This window comes from Pleurodeles waltl, chromosome 8 (assembly GCF_031143425.1).
Source record: "Pleurodeles waltl isolate 20211129_DDA chromosome 8, aPleWal1.hap1.20221129, whole genome shotgun sequence".
Classification (NCBI taxonomy): Eukaryota; Metazoa; Chordata; class Amphibia; order Caudata; family Salamandridae; genus Pleurodeles; species Pleurodeles waltl.
This window is the reverse complement of record NC_090447.1, coordinates 186,265,582-186,285,465: the sequence shown is the minus strand read 5'-3', so window position 1 is coordinate 186,285,465 and position 19,884 is coordinate 186,265,582.

The following is a 19,884-nucleotide window of genomic DNA, read 5'->3' as shown; positions in this document are numbered from 1 at the left end:
CTGAGAGGTAGGCGTCCTCCTCCACATAACTGTTTCCTTCAAGGGAACAACAGTGTTGATTGCTGAAGTGAGCAAAGAGGAGAACTCTACAGCTGCCAGTTTTGTGTACTCAGAATTTGTCCAGTTACAATTAGTAAGTGCATGGGATAAAGATTCTTTACTAATCTCATTCCAGTTTCGATTAAACATTCTACTGGTTCCGCCATTAACAATTCCCTATGTGCTAGGCCAGGGTAAAGAAAAGGGAACAGCATAGTGATTGGACCAAGTATGGGGGTAGGGGCTCAGAGACTTTAAGACGAAAGTCATTGGAGAAGATAACTTCCAGCATATGGCCTGCTCCATGGGCAGGTAACAATACTAGTTGTGAGAGTCCACAACAAGACATTATTCCAGAAGGCACAGGACTCCTTGCAAATAACACTTTCCAAGTGTGAATTAAAATCAACCAGCAGTGTAATGTTGTGTTTACCTAGGTAGAGTTCTACTAAATGTGCAAGCTCTGGAATAAAAGTGGACCTTGGTCCAAGAGATCTATATACTAAAATCTCTGAAAACGAATTGGTGGGCATTAATTTTACAGAGAAGTGTAATGTTTCATGAGGACCAATGTATTAAGAGGTTCCATCAGGTATGTATGGATAGTTTTGTGTATGACTGCCAACCCTCCCTCTGCCCTGCCTATCCAGTCCTGTTTAGTAATTGTGTATTTTGGGGGAATAGCCTCCATCAGGTTAGTATCAAATGACTCTTTAGCCCAGCTCGCTGTCACAAAGACCCACTCAGGCTCATGGGAGATAATAAACACCACACACTCAACTTTATTTTTGATAAGAGACCTAGCATTAATAAGAAATCCCAGCTAGTTGGCCATTTTAGGAACAATAAATCACTAGCAGAGGAGGTATGAGCTGAACAGAGAGTAAAGGCTGGGTAGATGATGTGAAAATCACACAGGAGACAACTACTGCATCTATTAAAATAGAGTTCATTAACAACCAATGATAGATACACATGCTGATAGGTTACCTTCATTATGCCAACTCAAAAGCTGCACTCGTGAGTAGGTTAGGTCAGGGGCCTTTTCCAATACAAAACTGCAAGGGGTTCCAGCGTATGGCACAGTCCAGGCATGGACATGCACAGACGGGCCTGCCTTTGGTGCACAGGTGGCGTGCCGACTGCACACATCCATTCAGGCATGATGAGGGAGTTCCCCCTGAAACACTAGCCCTCTAACCGCCCCGGAAGTATATGCAGAAAGGCTTGTTTCCCTCCGCTCCATCGGCAGGTAAAATGTTGCAGCAGACCGGGGAAACACTCACAAACAAAGTGCCAAACGCCAGATGGGAGAAACAGGCAAAAGCAAAGTGCCAAACAAGGTGTCAAAAAGAATTAAAAATAAGTGGATAAAATTAAATAAGGTATTAAAACCACAACTTGGATGGAACAGCCTACCATCTTAGAGCCTAAACTCTGTAGAGACATAGGCCCTCATTACAACCCTTGCGGTTGGTGTTAAAGCGGCGGTAATACCACCAACAGGCCGGCAGTAACAAAAATGGAATCATGACCATGGCGGAAACCGCCAACAGATTGTCATAGTTTGGACTCTTGCTCTGAGCAAGACTGCTGGTCTAAGGATGACAGTACTTTTGTTTGTAGGCGACTGCGTCTTTCCTACAACAAGTCGCAACTGTTATCCCAACCTTACCGGCTCACTAGCAGCACCCCACCAGAAACACAATAGTAAAAGGTGATTTATGGCAGCCGTTTACACATGGACTCAAGAATAAGATATCTCAGGGAGTGCCGTGGTTAAACTGAGATTACCCTTTTCTCACAGATATATTATGTCTCATACAAACACAGGCAATGACACAGATGCAGTAAAGTTATAATAGTTTTTATTTAACATAACTGCAATTTGCGAAAAGTTTCATGGACTGCAATGATTAGGATAATGAATAAAGCAAGTAACAGTAGTGTGAAGACGAGAGTCATTGTTACGAAGACCCCCACCATTTTGCAATACATAAAAAAGATATCTGAGATGGAATATGCCCTAATACCCTAATGTGTAAAGGCCTAACCTCCTACCTAAAGGAGAGCTGGGTTTTTTAAACCAAATCTGCCAATGCCATGTCCATGAGAGGAGCCCCCAACCCTCGTTACCTTGGAATGAGGTCTCTATCTCAGACTCCGCAGGGACACAAAGACTGGGTCAGCGTCAAGATGACTGCAGCATCGGTATCAGCAATGGTGGCGATGCCCTCTGGTCGGAATCCCTCTGATTATCTGTCTAAAGTGTGATGTATTTATACAGATCTACAAGGTCCCCTGACATAAGTGTCTTTCTAAACAATAGATAACAGACATGCTTGGGACGGCAATTAATACAAACAATTCCCTCGAAAGTATAGAGAGGGAAAATCCCTAAGTGTGAACACCTACTGTTTGTTTGTCTTTGGTGCTTGATCTTGACGCCTTGGCGCGGTGACACTGATAATGTTACCCATAACAAGCGGCCTAACTATAAACAAGGCAGCCATCTTAGAAGAAATAAATAATTAAATGGGCTAAGACAGAGCAAACTAAGTAGGTTAAAAGTCACTAGATGACGGGGCACGAGTCTGCAAGCCAAAGGCTAAGCTAACTCCTGTTATCCCATTAAAACAAACTAGGATTCACTACAAGATACAGCCACTTTAACACTCTGATCGCCACAGCGGTAGCAACAAACACCGCAGCGAGAAGACAATGTACCGCCCACCCCATTAGAATCCGCCCATCCGCCAGATTTTCCGGGACGGTACCAACACCATCAAAAGCACGGCGGAAAAAGTACTTTGAAGGGAAACCACTCACCTCCCAACACTCAAGGAAGAACCAGGATGCCATGGAGCCCGAGCTGCATGTCCTCCCCAAGCTGGTGTTTCTTCTTATATACCAGGAGTACCAACGGCGGCGGCAACGACCACGGTGAGTACTGCACCTAGCACATAGGGGAGGGGGGAGGAAAAAGAGAGTGACACACACATACGCAACACCCCCACACTCACCCCCAACACCATACACACAAACACATGCAACAACATTACATATACACCCGTAACCCTCTGGAATAACGAAAGGACAAAAGTAATTGAGTCAATTGAGTGTTATATTAGAAATAGTTAGAAGTACATTAATAATTCAAAAACAGTATTTACTAAATATACAATATGTACAAAAGGCGGGACAATGTCAACTCAAAATGTCCGTGGCCCACTCAGACAAAATACATAGGCCAAGCCCACACTGGATTCCTGCCTCAATACAGAGAGAGCACTGCAGGGGCATCAGGTCGAAAACACACAGGCCCCTCAGGAGGACAGGGAAGGAGAGGCACCTCTGCCAGAAGATGGTACAACGCCACTGCTCCTGGAGGGGGCTCCATGCCAACAGTGATGTCCTGTGGAGTGCAAAGCCACAGTCTCTCAAGTGGGTGGGGTTCCCACTGCTTGGTCCTGGGGAGTGCAAAGCCACAGTCTCTCAAGTGGGAGGTTTGCCCACTGCTTGGTCCTGGGGAGTGCAAGGCCACAGTCTCTCCAGTGGGTGGGGTGCCCACTGCTTGGTCCTGGGGAGTGCAAAGCCACAGTCTCTCAAGTGGGTGGTTTGCCCACTGCTTGGTCCTGTGGAGTGCAAAGCCACAGTCTCTCAAGTGGGAGGTTTGCCCACTGCTTGCTCCTGGGGAGTGCAAGGACACAGTCTCTCAAGTGGGTGTTTTGCCCACTGCTTGGTCCTGGGGAGTGCAAAGCCACAGTCTCTCAAGTGGGTGGTGTGCCCACTGCTTGGTCCTGGGGCGTGCAAGGACACAGTGTCTCTAGTGGGTGCCGGTTTTCCACTGGTTCTGGAGAGGGCTTGGTGCCCAGTGTGCTTCAGCCTGACAAGGATAGGGTGAGTGGATGCCTTCTTCCACTGGTTCTGGAGGAGGCTTGGTGCCCAGTGTGCTTCATCCTGCCAAGGATAGGGTGAGTGGATGCCTTCTTCCACTGGTTCTGGAGGGGGCTTGGTGCCCATTGATGCAGCACCTGGGGTGTGCAAGGTCAGAGTCACTCACCTGGGTGTCAGATCCACACGATTTTCTATTGGCAGGATGCATGACACACCATGGATGCATGACTACAGTCTCTCTGCCGACGGAGACGGCTGTATAGTGGTTGCTGTGCCAGTGCAGGTGGCGGTGCTGCCAGTGGTGGGGGGAGGCTCCAGCCCTTCCCCTGCAGCTTCAGACGGCTGCCCACTGGGGATGCTGCTGCTGTTGGCAGTGCTGCTGTCCGCGGTGCAGGTGGCAGTGCTGGCTGCGGGGAAACTGGCAGTAGTGGCCGCAGTGCAGGTGGCGGTGCTGGCTGCGGTGCATGTGGCAATGTTGCCAGTGGAGGGAGGAGGCTCCATCCCTTTCCCTGCAGCCTCGGATGGCTGAAATGCCCTGGCTGGTGTTCTGTACCCCTTCCTGCCCTTGGCAGATGGTGGTGCCTCCTTGCTTCTGCCAGCTGAAGTCTTTGCCTTGGCCTTGCTGGCTGGTTGTGCCTCCTTCTCCTTGCTGGATGCTGTCCCCTTTTTGCCCTTTCTTGGTGGCAGAACCTTCTTGTCCTTGGCAGGTGTTTGTGGCACACCGGCTGGGCTGACGGTTGCCTCCTTAGAGCCTCTCAGAGCTCCAGAAACCACAGCGGACGTGGACTTGGTGGCTGAGGTGCTGGGCTGGGTTCTGGCCACCCTAGGCCGAGGTGAAGGACGTGGGGGGAGGGATAGGGAATAGGTCAAGGGTGGCGAGGAAAAGCTTCTTAGGGACACTGGGGCGAGAAGAGGGTGAAGGTGTTGGGAGTGGAGGTCATGCACTACCAGTTAAACAGCTAGTCACCAGCCCATGGGGTACAATGCCTAACGCCATGAGCTGCACACCTGAAACCCATAGGACCCTGCCCAGTAGTAGATGCCCACTAACACTATTGGGGTTGGAGTGCTTTAGAGCCTGCCCAACAAGGGACCTACCCTGCCAGTTTGCCCTGGTCTAGGGCACCCACAGCCCACATCCCCCACCCAGGTAAAACCTTAACACGCGCAAAGTCATGATTCTGAATCTGTACTCACCCCCTTGTGGCTTTTGTGATGCCTTCAAGCGCCCATCCAACTCCGGATAGGCCACCGCCAGGATGCGGAACATCAGGGGGGTCAGGGTACGATGGGCACCCCTTCCACATTAGGAGGCCAGCCCCAGCTGGGCCTCCCCCGTCTTCCTTGCCCAGTGGCGCAGGTCCTCCCACTGTTTTCAGCAGTGCGTGCTCCGTCTGTCAAAGACCCCCAGGGTCTGCACCTCCTTGGAGATGGTACACCAAATACCCTTTTTCTGTTTGGCGCTGACCTGCAGGCAAATATGCATAGAAAAAAGGGATTAGTAATATCGTCTAGACTGTTACACTCAAGTCCCACAATATCCCTCCCATCCCCTTACAGACAGACATTGAGCACCAGACCTGCAGCACTCTACCCAGGACCCCTCAAGCCCCCCCTACACAAGGCATACACACACAGCACTCCATACGTTCATGGCCCACGCATCATGCTCACAGTGTACTCACCAGTTTGTCTGGAGGAACATAGAGTGAAGTATCCTGTGGTAGGACCCCATCCACCAGTCTCTCCAACTCCTCCGAAGTGAAGGCGGGGACCCTTTCCACAGACACTCGATCCATTGTCGCTTCCAGACACCTGTTACAGAGGCACTTGCAGTATAGGTCCTCTCCTGTTGAAGGTCAGGTAGCAAGTGAATGAACAGTTAGAAAATGGCAGTCATGTCTGCGGCGGTGCGTACCGTCACCCCCGGCGTACATCGTCATTGCCTCCTGGAACCTATAGGGCTCAATGATAACCAATGCGAAGTTGTGCGGCGGCCATCGACCGCCGACCGCAACAGCACACAATGCCAGCGGATTTACCTTATTTCCACTTGTCTCTCCTCAAAGGTCAGGCAGCTGCCATTTCAGGGAGGCACAGGCCATGGCACCTAACTGCGTAACAGCAGACATTGGCAAATCAACTGAATTTCAAATTCACATACAGTTTCTGTAAAGGAAGAAATGCATTTTTATTGCAACATATGTGTGAATATGACCCTCTGCCCATGGTTTTCCACCCTAGAGTTTAACCGCTGATGGTGAATAGGAGATGGAGACATCCCCCGTGTACAGATCCCTTGTGGACCTGGCAACTATGGAGGACAGGCACATAATCCTTACCTACAGACTTGATTGGGCCACAATCCAAGATCTGTGTGCCCAATTAGAGCCAGACCTGATTTCAGCTATCCGTCACCCCACAGGTATCCCCCCTCGAATGCAGGTCCTGCAAGTAGTTCCTTTGAAACAACAGTGGCCATGGCATCAGGGATGTCTCAGCCAATGTTCTCCAATGTGTTGACCAGAGTGTTGTCTGCCCTGCTGAAACACATGCGCAGCTACATCGTATTCCCCCAGGTGGAGGATTTGGCCACAGTGAAAGCTGACTTTTATGCCCTGGGAAATATGCCCAACGTCATTGGTGCCATTGATGGTACACATGTAGCATTTGTCCCCCCCCCCCCCCGGGAGAAATGAACAAGTGTTCAGGAATAGAAAAAGCTATCACTCTCTGAATGTGCAGATGGTGTGTTTGGCGGACCAGTACATCTCCCATGTGGATGCCAAGTATCCTGGCTCTGTGCATGATGCCTTTATCTTGAGGAATAGCAGCATTCCATATATGATGGCTCAACTCCAGAGGCACCGGGTGTGGCTAATAGGTGAGCCCAAGGTCCCCACCCAGTGTATGTTGGTGTATGGGTATGGGGTTGTCCCTTAAAGTGTGTGGCTAACAGGTATCCCTCGATATTTGCAGGTGGCTCTGGCTACCCCAACCTCTCATGGCTAATGACCCCAGTGAGGAATGCCAGGACAAGGGCAGAGGAATGTTACAGTGAGGCACATGGGCAAACAAGGAGGATAATTGAGAGAACCTTCGGCCTCCTGAAGGCCAGGTTCAGCTGCCTCCATATGACTGGTTGATCCCTGTACTACTCACCCACGAAGGTGTGCCAGATTAGCGTTGCATGTTGCACAACCTGGCATTGAGACGCCAGGTGCCTTTTCTGCAGGAAGATGAGCCTGGGGATGGTCTTGTGGCAGTGGTGGAGCCTGTGGATAGTGAGGAAGAGGAGGCAGAGGATGAAGATGTGGAAAACAGAAGTTCTACCATACAGCAATACTTCCAGTGACACACAGGTAAGACACTGTAACTTCACTTTACATTGCAGTTTTCTGTTGGACATTGGACATGGCAGCATTTTTTCCCTATGTCTATGCCACTTACGGTACCCTTTGGCATCTCTATTTTCAGATCTCTGTGCCCCACTCTGGCTCCTGGTGTGTTTACTGCTGCCCACTACAGGTCATACCAATGTATATATGTAAAGAAATGGCTCCCTGTTGCAGTTACCCCCCACTTTTTGCCTGATACTGATGCTGACTTGACTGAGAAGTGTGCTGGGACCCTGCTAACCAGGCCCCAGCACCAGTGTTCCTTCACCTAAAATGTACCATTGTATCCACAATTGGCACACCCTGGCATTCAGATAAGTCCCTTGTAACTGGTACTTCTAGTACCAAGGGCCCTGATGCCAAGAAAGGTCTCTAAGGGCTGCAGCATGTCTTATGCCACCCTAGAGACCCCTCACTCAGCACAGACACACTGCTTACAAGCCTGTGTGTGCTAGTGAGAACAAAATGAGTAAGTCGACATGGCACTCCCCTCAGGGTGCCATGCCAGCCTCTCACTGCCTATGCAGTATAGGTAAGACACCCCTCTAGCAGGCCTTACAGCCCTAAGGCAGGGTGCACTATACCATAGGTGAGGGTACCAGTGCATGAGCACTGTGCCCCTACAGTGTCTAAACAAAACCTTAGATATTGTAAGTGCAGGGTAGCCATAAGAGTATATGGTCTGGGAGTCTGTTTTACACGAACTCCACAGCACCATAATGGCTACACTGAAAACTGGGAAGTTTGGTATCAAACTTCTCAGCACAATAAATGCACACTGATGCCAGTGTACATTTTATTGTAAAATACACCACAGAGGGCACCTTAGAGGTGCCCCCTGAAACTTAACCAACTATCTGTGTAGGCTGACTGGTTCCAGCAGCCTGCCACACTAGAGACATGTTGCTGGCCCCATGGGGAGAGTGCCTTTGTCACTCTGAGGCCAGTAACAAAGCCTGCACTGGGTGGAGATGCTAACACCTCCCCCAGGCAGGAGCTGTGACACCTGGCGGTGAGCCTCAAAGGCTCACCCCTTTGTCACAGCCCAGCAGGGCACTCCAGCTTAGTGGAGTTGCCCGCCCCCTCCGGCCACGGCCCCCACTTTTGGCGGCAAGGCTGGAGGGAACAAAGAAAGCAACAAGGAGGAGTCACTGGCCAGTCAGGACAGCCCCTAAGGTGTCCTGAGCTGAAGTAACTCTAACTTTTAGAAATCCTCCATCTTGCAGATGGAGGATTCCCCCAATAGGGTTAGGATTGTGACCCCCTCCCCTTGGGAGGAGGCACAAAGAGGGTGTACCCACCCTCAGGGCTAGTAGCCATTGGCTACTAACCCCCCAGACCTAAACACGCCCTTAAATTTAGTATTTAAGGGCTACCCTGAACCCTAGAAAATCAGATTCCTGCAACTACAAGAAGAAGGACTGCCCAGCTGAAAACCCCTGCAGCGGAAGACCAGAAGACGACAACTGCCTTGGCTCCAGAAACTCACCGGCCTGTCTCCTGCCTTCCAAAGATCCTGCTCCAGCGACGCCTTCCAAAGGGACCAGCGACCTCGACATCCTCTGAGGACTGCCCCTGCTTCGAAAAGACAAGAAACTCCCGAGGACAGCGGACCTGCTCCAAGAAAAGCTGCAACTTTGTTTCCAGCAGCTTTAAAGAACCCTGCAAGCTCCCCGCAAGAAGCGTGAGACTTGCAACACTGCACCCGGCGACCCCGACTCGGCTGGTGGCGATCCAACACCTCAGGAGGGACCCCAGGACTACTCTGATACTGTGAGTACCAAAACCTGTCCCCCCTGAGCCCCCACAGCGCCGCCTGCAGAGGGAATCCCGAGGCTTCCCCTGACCGCGACTCTTTGAACCTAAAGTCCCGACGCCTGGGAGAGACCCTGCACCCGCAGCCCCCAGGACCTGAAGGACCGGACTTTCACTGGAGAAGTGACCCCCAGGAGTCCCTCTCCCTTACCCAAGTGGAGGTTTCCCCGAGGAATCCCCCTCTTGCCTGCCTGCAGCGCTGAAGAGATCCCGAGATCTCTCATAGACTAACATTGCGAACCCGACGCCTGTTTCTACACTGCACCCGGCCGCCCCGCGCTGCTGAGGGTGAAATTTCTGTGTGGACTTGTGTCCCCCCCGGTGCCCTACAAAACCCCCCTGGTCTGCCCTCCGAAGACGCGGGTACTTACCTGCAAGCAGACCGGAACCGGGGCACCCCCTTCTCTCCATTCTAGCCTATGTGTTTTGGGCACCACTTTGAACTCTGCACCTGACCGGCCCTGAGCTGCTGGTGTGGTGACTTTGGGGTTGCTCTGAACCCCCAACGGTGGGCTACCTTGGACCAAGAACTGAACCCTGTAAGTGTCTTACTTACCTGGTAAAACTAACCAAAACTTACCTCCCCTAGGAACTGTGAAAATTGCACTAAGTGTCCACTTTTAAAACAGCTATTTGTAAATAACTTGTAAAGTATACATGCAATTTTTATGATTTAAAGTTCCTAAAGTACTTACCTGCAATACCTTTCGAATGAGATATTACATGTAGAATTTGAACCTGTGGTTCTTAAAATAAACTAAGAAAAGATATTTTTCGATACAAAAACCTATTGGCTGGATTTGTCTCTGAGTGTGTGTACCTCATTTATTGTCTATGTGTATGTACAACAAATGCTTAACACTACTCCTTGGATAAGCCTACTGCTCGACCACACTACCACAAAATAGAGCATTAGTATTATCTATTTTTACCACTATTTTACCTCTAAGGGGAACCCTTGGACTCTGTGCATGCTATTCCTTACTTTGAAATAGCACATACAGAGCCAACTTCCTACATTGGTGGATCAGCGGTGGGGTACAAGACTTTGCATTTGCTGGACTACTCAGCCAATACCTGATCACACGACAAATTCCAAAATTGTCATTAGAAATTGATTTTTGCAATTTGAAAAGTTTTCTAAATTCTTAAAAGACCTGCTAGGGCCTTGTGTTAGATCCTGTTTAGCATTTCTTTTAGAGTTTAAAAGTTTGTAAAAGTTTGAATTAGAACCTAGAACTAGTTGTAGATTCTTAAAAAGTATTCCAACTTTTAGAAGCAAAATGTCTAGCACAGATGTGACTGTGGTGGAACTCGACACCACACCTTACCTCCATCTTAAGATGAGGGAGCTAAGGTCACTCTGTAAAATAAAGAAAATAACAATGGGCCCCAAACCTACCAAAATACAGCTCCAGGAGCTTTTGGCAGAGTTTGAAAAGGCCAACCCCTCTGAGGGTGGCAACTCAGAGGAAGAGGATAGTGACTTGGAGGAAAATTCCCCCCTACCAGTCCTATCTAGGGAGAACAGGGTCCCTCAAACCCTGACTCCAAAAATAATAGTCAGAGATGCTGGTTCCCTCACAGGAGAGACCAACACCTCTGAAATCACTGAGGATAACTCCAGTGAAGATGACCCCCTGTTAGCCAGGATGGTCAAAAGATTGGCTTTGGAAAAGCAGCTCCTAGCCATAGAAAGGGAAAGAAAAGAGATGGGCCTAGGTCCCATCGATGGTGGCAGCAACTTAAATAGGGTCAGAGATTCTCCTGATATCCTAAAAATCCCCAAAGGGATTGTAACAAAATATGAAGATGGTGATGACATCACCAAATGGTTCACAGCTTTTGAGAGGGCTTGTGTAACCAGAAAAGTAAACAGATCTCACTGGGGTGCTCTCCTTTGGGAAATGTTCACTGGAAAGTGTAGGGATAGACTCCTCACACTCTCTGGAAAAGATGCAGAATCTTATGACCTCATGAAGGGTACCCTGATTGAGGGCTTTGGATTCTCCACTGAGGAGTATAGAATTAGATTCAGGGGGGCTCAAAAATCCTCGAGCCAGACCTGGGTTGATTTTGTAGACTACTCAGTAAAAACACTAGATGGTTGGTTAACTGGAAATGAAGTGTGTGACTATGTTGGGCTTTATAATTTGTTTATGAAAGAACACATTTTAAGTAACTGCTTCAATGAAAAGTTGCATCAGTATCTGGTAGACCTAGGTCCAATTTCTCCCCAAGAATTGGGAAAGAAGGCAGACCACTGGGTCAAGACTAGGGTAACCAAAACTTCCACTGGGGGTGACCAAAAGAAAGGGGTTACAAAAACTCCCCAGGAGAAAGTGGGTGACACTAGAAACAAAGAAAAAGAGTCCTCTGTAGGCCCCCAAAAACCAGAACAGGTGGGTGGGCCCCAAGACACAACCCAAAACAAAGGTGGGTACCAGGGTAAGAACTGGGATGCCACTAAGGCATGGTGCCACAACTGTAAACAGTCTGGGCACCACACCAAGGACACTTCTTGTCCCAAAAACAAACCCCAGAACAAAATTCCAGGAGTAACCAGTGTAGCCATGGGAGATGACTCCTCAGATGAGGAGGTCTTCATAGCCTTCAACTGGAAACAGGGCCCAACAGGTGAGTTGGAGATTCCAGAGGGAAGTAGACACTTCCACCACCTACTGGTGAATGGAATCCCAACCACTGCCCTGAGAGACACTTGTGCCAGTCGCACTATTGTGCATGACAGGCTGGTGCTCTCAAACCAGTACATCCTAGGTGAGACTGCCAGGGTAAGAGTTAGCCTAGACAGGGTCACTAAGAGGCCTGTGGCTTTAGTACCCATAGAAGTGGGTGGCACTCTTAGCTGGAGAAGGGTAGTAGTCAGTACAGACCTCCCCCTTGATTGTCTCCTTGGAAATGACTACCCAGAGGTTAGTCAGAGCCCAAGAGAGGAACTGGTCCAGTGCCAGTCCTCTCCCAAGGATTCTGGAAGTCCTGCCTCTGCAGTAAATGCAAGCAGGCCCCAGAAGAAGAAGAAAAGAAAACAGAGTAGGAAGGGTGGACAACCTTTAGCCAAGGTTACAGCAAGCCAAGGAGATTCTGCTCCAGTAGGGGAGAACTCCAAAAATGGCCCTGATAAAGTCCAACCTGACCCACAAGAAGTCCTGGCTAGTCAGGCAACTGTTAAACCTGAGTGGGTGGCTCCTCAGCTAACAGAAGAAAGAGTGGAAGAAGGGTGTTTACTACAAGATGTGGTAACCCCCCACTCTAATACAGCAGACAGGCAACCTGAACCCAAAGAGGCCTGTAACTTAGCCCCTTCCCTTTTAGGTGAAGAGCTAAAGGTGTGGTTCTGGGCACTGACAGCTGTCAGTGGCCTCTGCTGGGTGTTAGCCTTTATGGCTGCACTATCCTTGGCATGGTGGTCAGACCCCATGCCAAATAGCAAGTTAGGCCCCCTGACCCTGTTGGTCATGGTGGGGTTACTCCAGCTCTGGGTAACCTCTTTGGGTAAGCTAGGGATGACCCTAGCTAAGATAAGATTAGCAGAGGTGGATACCTCTAAACCCAAAATAAAAAGAATGGGTGGAGACATTGAAGAGGCAGACAAGAGGCAATTCAGACTAGGTCCTATCACTGTGGAAGTGGGTCAGTTCCCCAAAGGGAATGACCTGAACAGAAGGATGTAAGGCAGAGTAGGCCCTGCAACTAACCAGCCTATTTCTCCTACTCTTCCTCGCCTGACAGACTAGGAAGACTCTCCCAGCTTGGGCTGAGTCTCCTGGCCTGTGGGCTGGGGGGGGCTTGTGTAAAGAAATGGCTCCCTGTTGCAGTTACCCCCCACTTTTTGCCTGATACTGATGCTGACTTGACTGAGAAGTGTGCTGGGACCCTGCTAACCAGGCCCCAGCACCAGTGTTCCTTCACCTAAAATGTACCATTGTATCCACAATTGGCACACCCTGGCATTCAGATAAGTCCCTTGTAACTGGTACTTCTAGTACCAAGGGCCCTGATGCCAAGAAAGGTCTCTAAGGGCTGCAGCATGTCTTATGCCACCCTAGAGACCCCTCACTCAGCACAGACACACTGCTTACAAGCCTGTGTGTGCTAGTGAGAACAAAATGAGTAAGTCGACATGGCACTCCCCTCAGGGTGCCATGCCAGCCTCTCACTGCCTATGCAGTATAGGTAAGACACCCCTCTAGCAGGCCTTACAGCCCTAAGGCAGGGTGCACTATACCATAGGTGAGGGTACCAGTGCATGAGCACTGTGCCCCTACAGTGTCTAAACAAAACCTTAGACATTGTAAGTGCAGGGTAGCCATAAGAGTATATGGTCTGGGAGTCTGTTTTACACGAACTCCACAGCACCATAATGGCTACACTGAAAACTGGGAAGTTTGGTATCAAACTTCTCAGCACAATAAATGCACACTGATGCCAGTGTACATTTTATTGTAAAATACACCACAGAGGGCACCTTAGAGGTGCCCCCTGAAACTTAACCAACTATCTGTGTAGGCTGACTGGTTCCAGCAGCCTGCCACACTAGAGACATGTTGCTGGCCCCATGGGGAGAGTGCCTTTGTCACTCTGAGGCCAGTAACAAAGCCTGCACTGGGTGGAGATGCTAACACCTCCCCCAGGCAGGAGCTGTGACACCTGGCGGTGAGCCTCAAAGGCTCACCCCTTTGTCACAGCCCAGCAGGGCACTCCAGCTTAGTGGAGTTGCCCGCCCCCTCCGGCCACGGCCCCCACTTTTGGCGGCAAGGCTGGAGGGAACAAAGAAAGCAACAAGGAGGAGTCACTGGCCAGTCAGGACAGCCCCTAAGGTGTCCTGAGCTGAAGTAACTCTAACTTTTAGAAATCCTCCATCTTGCAGATGGAGGATTCCCCCAATAGGGTTAGGATTGTGACCCCCTCCCCTTGGGAGGAGGCACAAAGAGGGTGTACCCACCCTCAGGGCTAGTAGCCATTGGCTACTAACCCCCCAGACCTAAACACGCCCTTAAATTTAGTATTTAAGGGCTACCCTGAACCCTAGAAAATCAGATTCCTGCAACTACAAGAAGAAGGACTGCCCAGCTGAAAACCCCTGCAGCGGAAGACCAGAAGACGACAACTGCCTTGGCTCCAGAAACTCACCGGCCTGTCTCCTGCCTTCCAAAGATCCTGCTCCAGCGACGCCTTCCAAAGGGACCAGCGACCTCGACATCCTCTGAGGACTGCCCCTGCTTCGAAAAGACAAGAAACTCCCGAGGACAGCGGACCTGCTCCAAGAAAAGCTGCAACTTTGTTTCCAGCAGCTTTAAAGAACCCTGCAAGCTCCCCGCAAGAAGCGTGAGACTTGCAACACTGCACCCGGCGACCCCGACTCGGCTGGTGGCGATCCAACACCTCAGGAGGGACCCCAGGACTACTCTGATACTGTGAGTACCAAAACCTGTCCCCCCTGAGCCCCCACAGCGCCGCCTGCAGAGGGAATCCCGAGGCTTCCCCTGACCGCGACTCTTTGAACCTAAAGTCCCGACGCCTGGGAGAGACCCTGCACCCGCAGCCCCCAGGACCTGAAGGACCGGACTTTCACTGGAGAAGTGACCCCCAGGAGTCCCTCTCCCTTACCCAAGTGGAGGTTTCCCCGAGGAATCCCCCTCTTGCCTGCCTGCAGCGCTGAAGAGATCCCGAGATCTCTCATAGACTAACATTGCGAACCCGACGCCTGTTTCTACACTGCACCCGGCCGCCCCCGCGCTGCTGAGGGTGAAATTTCTGTGTGGACTTGTGTCCCCCCCGGTGCCCTACAAAACCCCCCTGGTCTGCCCTCCGAAGACGCGGGTACTTACCTGCAAGCAGACCGGAACCGGGGCACCCCCTTCTCTCCATTCTAGCCTATGTGTTTTGGGCACCACTTTGAACTCTGCACCTGACCGGCCCTGAGCTGCTGGTGTGGTGACTTTGGGGTTGCTCTGAACCCCCAACGGTGGGCTACCTTGGACCAAGAACTGAACCCTGTAAGTGTCTTACTTACCTGGTAAAACTAACCAAAACTTACCTCCCCTAGGAACTGTGAAAATTGCACTGTGTCCACTTTTAAAACAGCTATTTGTAAATAACTTGTAAAGTATACATGCAATTTTTATGATTTAAAGTTCCTAAAGTACTTACCTGCAATACCTTTCGAATGAGATATTACATGTAGAATTTGAACCTGTGGTTCTTAAAATAAACTAAGAAAAGATATTTTTCGATACAAAAACCTATTGGCTGGATTTGTCTCTGAGTGTGTGTACCTCATTTATTGTCTATGTGTATGTACAACAAATGCTTAACACTACTCCTTGGATAAGCCTACTGCTCGACCACACTACCACAAAATAGAGCATTAGTATTATCTATTTTTACCACTATTTTACCTCTAAGGGGAACCCTTGGACTCTGTGCATGCTATTCCTTACTTTGAAATAGCACATACAGAGCCAACTTCCTACAATATATAACTGTACATATGAATTGAATTGCAATGTATACAGATTGTTGAACTAATACATATTTTAATCAATTGACAGACTCCAGACTTGTATTTGTTCCAAGGGTGTTTATTTAAGTGCTAAGAGGTTGAGGGGGATGTGCAATGGGCTGGGGTGATGGTGGAGTCCAGTCTCTTTGTATCATAGGTGCATTGTCCAATGGGGCATAGGAAGGGGAGCAATGGCAGTTCAAGGTGGACAGGGTAACAGAGTGGGACACAAGGGTGACAATCAGGAGAGTCTTATTTCCTGGCGGGGTCTTGGTAATGTTTTCTGGCTTCCGCCTGGATCGCAGGGACCGTTTGCGGGGTGGTTCTCCTTCTACAGGGGCTAGGGTGCTGGTGGCCCTTTTGTTCCAGTGGCAGGGCCTCCTGCCCACTAACGCTGGCAGAGGTGGAGGGCTGTTCTTCGGTGTGTCTAGTGTCAGGGTCCAATTGGTGTGCCACTGCCTCCCTCATGGTGTTGGCCATGTCAGCTAGCACCCCTGCAATGGTGACCAGGATGGTGTGGATGTGTTTGAGGTCCTCCCTGATCCCCAGGTACTGTCCCTCCTGCAGCCACTGGGTCTCCTGCAACTTGGCCAGTATCTGGCCCAAGGTCTCCTAGGAATGGTGGTATGCTCCCAGGATCCCTGCAAGTGCCTTGTGGAGAGTGGGTTCCCTGGGCCTGTCCTCCCCTGTCGCACAGCAGTCCTCCCAGCTTTACTCATGTTGGTGGCACATCCTCTCCGGTGACGTTGAGTGGGGGTCCTGTGGGGATGTAAATACAGTGTTATTTTATCTGCATGTGCCATCTTGTGCATGGGTGTGTTTCCCTGTATAGTTGTGATTACCCTGTCAGCTTTGTCTTGTGTACGTGGTGATTTTGTGAGCTAGGCGACTCTCTCTAATAGGCATGCTTTAAGGATGGGTGTCCATGCAGGTCTGTGATGGGTGTCCATGCATTGTTGTTGCATGCAGGGCTTGGTATTGGGATGGGTGGGTTGTGATAGTGGGGTATATGTGAGGTGGTGGAGTGATGAGGGTGAGGGTAGGGGTAGGAGTTTGTTATAGCATGCAGGTAGGGTGGGGGATATAGTAGTAAAGATTTGTCATACCAGAGTCCAGTCCTCCTGCTACTCCTGCGAGGCCTTCAGGAAGCATGATCGCCAAGACTTGCTCCTCCAATGTTGTTAGTTGTGGGGGAGGAGGTGGGGGTCCATCGCCAGTCCTCTGTACGGAAACCTGGTGTCTTGCAACCACGGAACACACCTTCCCCCTTAGGTTGTTCCAACTCTTCCTGATATCATCCCTTTTTCTGGGGTGCTGTCCCACGGCGTTGACCCTGTCCATGACTCTCCGCCATAGCTCCATCTTCCTTGCAATGGACGTCTGCTGCACCTGTGATCCGAATAGCTGTGGCTCTACCCGGATGATTTCCTTCACCATGACCCTTAGCTCCTCCTCTGAAAACCTGGGGTGTCTTTGGGGTGCCATGGATGTGGTGTGAGTGGTATGTGTGAGGATGTGTGGGGTGATGTGTTGTGGTGTGTGCTGTGAGGTGCATGGATGATGTATGGGTGATGGAGTTCTGTGGCTCAGATTGAGTTGGTGCTCCTGGCTTGTCTCTCTCTGTTAGCAAACTTTTTATTTTGTTGAAAGGGTTGTAGGTAATGTGGGTGTGTGTTTTATAGTGGTGTGGGTGTGTGGGTGTGGTGTGTGTATGTGTGTCAATTGAGTGTAATTTGAATTGTCCAATGTGATGTAGTTTTGTCTGTGTGTATTTTGAGCGCAGCGGTGTGTACCGCCAATGGTTTACCGCGGTTGAAAGACCGATGTAGTGATTCATGGGTCATGATACTGTGGCTGTATTTCTGTTGGTGTAACGGTGTGGGTTTTGGTACCGCCAGTTTATCACTGACCTTTGGACTGGTGGACTTGTGTGTGTGTCTGTATAGTGGTGGACTTCTCTGTGTGGGTCATAATACCCGTAGCGGTATACCACCGCAGTCACGCTATGCTGGCGGCCGTCAGCACGGCAGTAGGCGGCATTTACCGCCGATGTTGTAATGAGGGCCATATGATCTCCACTCTCTGACATGGAAGGGGCTGGAGACTACTAGGTACCATTCTTCAACTTCCTTTTTATATACAGTTTTGAGTCTTGTATGTGATAAAGTATTTTTTCTTAAAAGCAAAGCAGTGCATGAACAGTCATTTATTGGGGAGTTCTTTGTTTCTAATTCTCACCACATACCTGCATAGGTCTTTGCCTGCTTTACTTCACTATTGTGAAAGTCAAGTGTTAATAAGGTGTACTTGGTATTTGGTTTAGTTCCAATAGCAAGGATGCATCAGGACAGCAGAGGTAAACTACTGGTATTGGCACAGTGCAAGCCAGGTAACTCACAATTGCATTGGGAAACCCTATGCCAAGTCTCACACATCTTTTTCTTTATTACTTACATGTTCTTCCTATTCTTTATCTCTCACACACATGAATTCTGTTTGTCTCGTCGTCTTTGCCAGTTTTAATATTTTCTCTGTTTCCACCATTGTACTAGATTATTTTCACAGCTCTCGGCCTCCACCCTCAGCTCTGTCATGGCATTCCCTTAGTGGTATTCAAGAGCATTTGTCTGTATTCAGAAAGCATAGCATGCTAATTATATTTTTGTTGCAAAGACAAGATGCAAATGTATAGGTTTTCATATACAGGGCGTCAATGAAGACCATGTGCCAAAACTGAAACAAAGATGTAATACACGTGTAAGATTCTAAAGTCAGAGAAACGTTTGTAGACAACCTTCAAATAGATCTGGAACAGAAATGTAAACTTTAGCTGCCGAGCAAGCTAATCATAATATCTTGACTCAAATGTCAAGTATAGAACTCAGGCTTCATATGTCAGAGCTGAGCACAACTTGTAGGCATACTTAGCACTGGCTGCAGGAATTACATGTAAGCTAAAGCTACCTCTCGAATCCAGGAGTCCCCAGTTATTTTGATATGGATTCTGCCGTCATTACCATATATGATCAAACCTGTGTCCAAGAAGCTCAAGATATGGTCTAATGAAACCACATAGATGTTGAGAGGATCAAGAATGAGCTGACTCATTTTGATACCCCTCTAAAATGGTGCTGTCCTTGGAGAACAAGTTTAATAATTTTCATTGCCTTTTGAAGGAGGATTTAAAATGCTCCAGCACTTTTCCTCAAGCATCTTTCACACAATGGTATGCCCTCTTTGTGTTCAAGATTACAGAGACATTGAGTAGAGTTAGAAATGGCCCTTTTTGCAGGATTATCCCCAAACATTTTGCCTTCTTCCTCCTATTTTCTCAGGTCTGTTTTTGCTGGTTTATTGTCTCTATGCACTTTACCACTGCTAACCAGTGCTAGCGTGCATATACTCTCTGTGTAAAGTGTACTGTTGATTGGTTTATCCATGATTGGCATATATGATTTACTTTTAAGTCCCTAGTAAAGTGCACTAGAGGTGCCCAGGGCCTGTAAATCAAATGCTACTAGTGGCCTGCAGCAATGGTTGTGCCACCCACATTAGTAGCCTTGTAAACATGGCTCAGACCTGCCACTCCAGTGTCTGTGTGTGCAGTTTTAAACTGCCAATTCGACTTGGCAAGTGTACCCACTTGCCAGGCCTAAACCTTCCCTTCTACTACATGTCATGCACCTCTAAGGTAGGCACTAGGTAGCCCCAGGGGCAGGGTGCAGTGTATGTTTAAGGAGGACATATACTAGTGTGTTTTATATGTCCTAACAGTGAAATACAGCCAAATTCGGTTTTCACTGTGCAAGGCCTATCTCTCTCATAGTTAAACATGGGGGCTGCCTTTAAATATCCTTAAAGCGCAGATTCCCTTTGAGAGCAGTTAAAAATGTGGAGTTCAGGGTCTCTGATCTCACAATTTAAAAATACATATTTTAGTGAACGTGGTTTTTAAATTGTCTGTTTGAAAATAGCACTTTTAGAAAGTAGGCATTTTTTTGCTTATACCATTCTGTGACTCTGCCTGTTTGTGGATTGTCTGTTTGGGTCAGTTTGACAGTTGGGCTGTTTTACACCTCTCTAGACTGTGACACAAAAGGGGGTGGGGTTTAGCCTGCATATCCTGATGAGCCATCTGAGCTAGAGGGGAGGGAGGAGTGGTCGTTCACACCTGAAAGGACTGTGCCTGCCCTCACACAATGCAGTATCCAA